The sequence below is a fragment of the Oryctolagus cuniculus genome, chromosome 3 (genome assembly GCF_051225735.1).
Source record: "Oryctolagus cuniculus isolate XC-2025 breed Fujian yellow rabbit chromosome 3, ASM5122573v1, whole genome shotgun sequence".
NCBI lineage: Eukaryota > Metazoa > Chordata > Mammalia > Lagomorpha > Leporidae > Oryctolagus > Oryctolagus cuniculus.
Genome location: NC_142869.1, coordinates 37,171,776 through 37,177,255, shown reverse-complemented (window position 1 = coordinate 37,177,255; position 5,480 = coordinate 37,171,776).

The following is a 5,480-nucleotide window of genomic DNA, read 5'->3' as shown; positions in this document are numbered from 1 at the left end:
GCCCTTCCGCAGAGGCCCAGCCCACAAACATCAACTACCTATTCCTAGATTCGGGAATCATCGATCAGTAAGGCACAGACAAGCGTGTCTCTTTATTCTTTTTTAGATTTATTCCCACACATGTAGGCCTCTAATAGACTACAAAGATACAAAAAGGCCCATCTCAAATCTCCTTAGCATTTTTTTTTAAAGAAACTGTCCTAAGACCGGGTACCGCAAACGCTGCTCTTAAGAGTCCACAACTCCCAGAAAGCAGCGCGACTGGCACGCTGTGATCCCTGGGAATTGTAGTCTTTTGCCACGATCCCTTTACGGTTCGTTAATTTGCATTAAAACTTCTTGTCTCCAGCCAGGTATTTCCTAAGTCGCCGCTACTTTCAGATTTGATTGACTAACGCCTTGCCCAGTTCCTCTTCTAATGCATTATTTCCCAGCCAGAATCTGTCAAGATCTTTTCTGGGCTTCCGCCTGTAGCTTGATTCTAGATGCCGGCAAGAGGCGGAAATACGAAAAAAAAAAGAACCAATCTGGAGGGAAACGGACGACGGTGGCCGATAGTGATCCTATCCCTTGGCACTGCGCACCGCGCTCCCGGAGCTGTGCGCCTGCGCATTGTGCTGGTCTCCATGGCGGGGCCTCGGAGCCAAGACGAGGTTGAGTAGACTCGTTTTGAATTTTCTCCCCTCTGCTCCGGCGGACCTCCCTCCCTGCCTTGTGGGGCTCTCGGCGGCAGCAGGACTGAGGGAGGCGGAGGTTAGGCAGAGCTGTCTGAGTCGACGAACCGGGCGCTACCTCCCAGCCTCCCTATCTGGCTCCTGCAGCCTCTCCCCGTCACCTCCTGACCCGCCCGGGCTCGCAGCAGCCGCCGGCCCCCGCCCCTCGCCACTGCCCGGCCGGAGCGGCGCCTTCCGCGGCCCGCCGCGGGGCCTTTCTGCCGGCCCTGGATGGCGGGGCCTACCACCCGCGGCCAGGGAGGGGGCTCACGGGCCCCGGGGAGGCAGGCTGGAGACGGGAAGAGGTTAGGGGTCGCGAGGAGGGCAGCCGAGCCCGCCGAGTGGCCACCGCCGCAGAGAGGCACTCGGACACCTCGGGCGGGAGCGCCCAGTCTGTGGACTCCCCAGGCTCGCTCGCGCCTCGCTCCTTAGGGTCCTCCCGTCCGCCTCCCTCTTTATGAGCCCTTTTATCCTAGGTGTAGTGCGGGAAAAGCATCCTCCTACGCCTCCTCTCCGGCTTTTTATTTTTGCCTTGAAGTTACCCGGAGGCCTATGTCCTGCCCTCAGTGGTCCGGAGAAATACTTTAATCCAATATCGTGGTTTTTCTGAGGGAGCACGGATGGAGATGCACCATCCAGATCCCAAAGTCACTTTTTAAGACGTTCGCCAGAAAAGCTCCCAAGACGGGGGTCTTCGAGAGACAGCAGTTTAGGATCAGGCAGAATTGGATTGCAAATATGTGGGCGGGGCGGTGTGTGTGCAGGTGAAGACTACGGAAGCTTTCCGTTCTTGACGTTGCTTAACGATGCACTGCTATGAATAGAAGTCCAGTACTTAACCGTAGACGGTGGGACGCGATCTACACAATGGAAGCCAAAAATGCGATCTTTTATTAGAAAGCAGTGACAGTGAAAGTGAGCCCTGGAATAAGAATGCCTGGGTTCAAAGTGCCTTTGTTGCTTGCTTAACTTATCTGTGCTGCGCTTTGGTCACCTGTGAGAACTGAATGCCACATAGGAAACGCCCCTAAAAGGCCTATTGTTACCATTGTAATAGTTTTCAATTCCAGTTTGAGTCCAAGCTTTGCCAATGTGAACAAGTAAAAGAAAAGCCACCTAAGTGGACAAATGCGATGGGAAGACCTCTGTGCAGAAGTCCCAGGAAATCACTTTTGTTAGGACTGGGCTCGTTAGTAGGAGCTGGCCACTTAAAACATCTGATTCATGTTAAATGAGTTGGGTGGTACTTGAAGCTTGAAACACTTTAATTGAAGTCTTGCTATTGAATCTGTATTTTTTTGGATAATATATTGTTGGCTAAAATATCTTTTGAAAATGTATAATCAGCAGGTGTTAATACATTTTAACTCATTGATTTGAAGTTTATCCAAATTATAATGTATAATACCTGATATAGTCCATTCAGCTTGATCTTAATTTAAGTTGAAAAATATGGCCAGGAGTTACGGAACCTGAATATAGTGTTTGGTTAACAAGGACTTTCAATTTGCAAAGTAGAAATCTTGAATTCACCAAAATGCATTTTTCGTTTTACCAAAACCTTTAGTTAAGTGAAAATTAATCAGTTCCAAAATACTGAGCACCCAGGATGATGTTTTTAGCTTTCTTCAACTGTGATCTGTTTGATAATGCCTCAAAGAAATACCTGTAACACATACATGCTTTTACTTTGAGTGTTTTTCTTAATTTTAGCTAGAATATTAACTGCAAGCTTTGGTTTTTAATCATTTTCTGTAGGATTCTTTTACGATGATCCCCATAACGACACTGTTATCTGAAGTATGATAGCTTGGACAATGTATTTCTCTTAACTGTAGTTGTCCTTTCCCTTTATGTAATGGCGTAGTGTGCTATGGCACGTGCTTGGGCTTCAGAGTCCTACTTTGTTGCTTTTCCCATGATTTGGCTCTGATTCTGAACCTGACACTGTGATGTTAAGCAAGTTGCAGCTTTCCTTGATTTTAGTAACCTGCAGTCAGTCACGGTGTGAAAATATGGCATCAAAACTTCAAAGGTAAACAGAATTGCATAGGGAAATCTCACTCTGTCCAGTCCAGGCTTCAATCCTTTGTCCAGGGAGGGTATCCACATTAGCCATCTTTTAATCACTAAGTGATAGCCTTGGTTATCAGGTCAGAATTGGCACACTTGTTTCAACTAACCTTTATTTTGCTGCATAGTGACCCCAAAGCATAAGAGTAGGGATGTTCCCAAAGAGAAGCCATAGTTTCTTCCTTTAAGTGAGAAGGTGAAAATTGATGACTTAATGAGGAAATGAAAAACACCATATTCTGAAGTTGCTGTGGTTCACAGTATAGTAAGATATTTTAAGAGAGGAGTACATTCATAAATTTTATTAAAGCATGTCATTATAATTGTCCTTTTCTAAAAAAATATTTATTTGAAAGGCACAGTTAGAGAGGGAGGAGCAGAGAGAGATCTTCCATCTGCCAGTTCATTCCCCAAATGGCTGTAATGGCCAGGACTGGGCCAGACTGAAGCCAGGAGCCAGGAGCCACTTCCAGGTCTCCCACATTGGGGCAGGGGCCCAATGACTTGGGCCAGTTTCTGCTGCTTTCCCAGGTGCATTAGCAGGGAGCTAGATTAGAAGTGGAACAGCTGTAACTCAAACTGGCTCCTATGTGGGATGCTGTTGCTGCAGATGTTGGCTTAACCCGCTGCACCGCAATGCCACTGCTATACTTGTCCAATGTTTGAAAAAATTTAGGGGAGGCAGAGATGATATTATTTTATTTTTATTGTTGTCAATCTCTTATTATGCCTAATTTGTAAACTAACCTGTATCATTGGTTTGAATATCTGGGAGAAAACAAAAGTGCCATCTGAGGTTTGAGGCATCCACTAAGGGTCCTGGAGTGTGTCCCCTGTGGATAAGGGGATGACTACTGTATTTGATAACTTCAGCTCTCTTAGTCATAAAAAAATAAGATCTACATTAGAGTTATTGTAAAAATTAAACATTTATGAAAATCTCAATTAAAAAGCAAAGAAATAAAAAGAGATACATATGTGCAGAATGAGAAGGGAAGAAACCAAGATTATAGAGAAGATTCTAGGGAGTGCAAAGCTTAAGCAAAAAAGACTGAGGGAGGGGTTGTGGGTCAGCACTGTGGCTTAGCAAGCTAGGCTTCTGCCTATGGTATAAGCATCCCATTTGAGCGGCAGTTCGTGCCCCAGCTGTTACTCTTCCAATCCAACTCTGTGCTTATGGCCTAGGAAAGCAGTGGAAGATGGCCCAAGTGCTTGCACCCTCGCACCTACATGGGAGACCAGGAAGTGGCTCCTGGCTTCAGATCGGCCCAGCTCTGGCTGTTGCAGCCATTTGTGGAGTGAACCAGTAGATGGAAGACCTTTCTCTCTGTCTCTTCCTTTCTGTAACTCTGCCTCTCAAAGAAATAAATAAAAATCTTAAAAAAAAATGTGCAGACATCAGCCTTAGACAATTAAAAAATAAAGTGAAAATAGGCTATTGTTTCTGTATATCAGCATATATTTAAAGTTTTCATGCAGATTTAACTCATGTAGATTTAAAATTTTGATGCGGATTGTAATTTTTAAAACTCATCTTTAAAAGAAATGATCCCATTAAAATATTTGTAAATTGAGTCTTCATTTAATTTTGACAACCTGATTCATAGTACATTTGTACTTACTATAAAAGAAACATATCATTCACCCACCTCTAAAAGATGAGAGACATTTTCTTTCTTTTTCCAAAGTTTTAAGAGACTTATTTATTATTTGAAAGGCAGAGTTACTGATCTCCCATCCTCTGGTTCATGCCCTAAATGGCTGCAGTGTCTGAGGCTTGGCCAGGCTGAAGCCAGGAGCCTGAAACTCCATCCAGGTCTCCCACGTGAGTGGCGAGGCCCAAGTACATGGACCATCTTCCATTGCTTTTTCCAGGCACACCAGCAGGGAGTTGGATCAGAAGTGGAGCAGCCAGGACACAAAGTAACCCACTGTGCCACAATATTGGCCTAAGAAATTTTATTTTCAAAAGTACTTTTTAACAGTATTTTTTAATGTTGTTAATAAGATGATACACTAATATTGAATACATTTCAAGACCCTTTAAATCTTGGGACATTAGTCTAGGTACCTGGAATTAAAAGAGACTTTAAACTTCAAGTGACCTCATCATTCAGTTACCATATTTAGAGATTTTTTTCTCAAATTGTTTAGTTTTTTTAAGCACAATTTTTTTATAAAGATTTATTTATTGATTTGAAAGAGTTACACAGGAGAGGCAGAGAGAGAGGTCTTCCATCTGATGGTTCACTCCCCAATTGGGCACAATGGCTGGAGTTGCATCAATCTGAAGCCAGGATCCAGGAGCTTCTTCCAGGTCTCCCACATGGGTCCAGGGGCCCAAGGACTTGGGCCATCCTCTAGTGCTTTCCCAGGCCATGGCAGGGAGCTGGATCGGAAGTGGAGCAGCCAAGTCACGGACACGTGCCCATATAGGATGCCAGCACTTCAGGCCAGGGCGTTAACTTGCTACACCACAGCGTCAGTCCCTCAAATTGTTTAGTTTTGTTTTGTTTTTTTTTTTGTTTTTTTTTTTTTTTTTGACAGGCAGAGTGGACAGTGAGAGAAAGAGACAGAGAGAAAGGTCTGCCTTTGCCATTGGTTCACCCTCCAATGGCCGCCGCGGCCAGCGCACCACACTGATCCGATGGCAGGAGCCAGGTGCTTATCCTGGTCTCCCATGGGGTTCAGGGC